Source organism: Malassezia sympodialis, genomic scaffold (assembly GCF_000349305.1).
Source record: "Malassezia sympodialis ATCC 42132 genomic scaffold, msy_sf_3, whole genome shotgun sequence".
Classification (NCBI taxonomy): Eukaryota; Fungi; Basidiomycota; class Malasseziomycetes; order Malasseziales; family Malasseziaceae; genus Malassezia; species Malassezia sympodialis.
In genome coordinates this window covers 2,104-2,745 of record NW_017387801.1, presented here as the reverse complement: position 1 = coordinate 2,745, position 642 = coordinate 2,104, and positions in this window count along the sequence as shown.

Below are 642 nucleotides of genomic sequence, written 5' to 3'. Positions count from 1 at the left end.
CTAGGAGACTGACATGGAGGAAAAAGAAAGAAGGAAAGGGAATGAAATGGGAGGGAACAAGAGGGTAGTTTAGAGGGTAGGCTGAGGGAAGGAAAGAAGGGGAAAAGACAGTTCTGAGCGGGCCCCGAAAGACCTCCACCTACCTCCACCCAGCCACACCTTCAGCACACCTCCATTGCACATCCAAAATTTCCTCGACAACAACATGACAATTCCTCCACATGGGCACCACATCGACTCCGCAGCTTGATTTACCTCCACTTACCCTATCTTCCTGTCTCCACCTCCACCCATCTCTTTAATTTGAAGATTCTGCAAGATTGACGCAGGCGCACATGGAGGTGCATGACGGCGCATGTAAACAAGAGGTCACATGAGTCATTCGTGTAAGCACATGAGAAACCAAACAAAAAGTGGAATTAAGACACAGGAGACTTGAAGAGCATCAAATCCTTTAGAGTAAGTGCCCTCCACATGGCAACACAAATTCAAAGAAACGACGAAAACCATCAAACACCGACGAAACACACACAAACTAACAAAACTAACACAACTTGACAAAACATACACAACTCAACGAATCCAAATTAACTTAAGAGATTCATTTAACTCCCAGCGGTTCATTTCAGTTAAGTGTTAAGT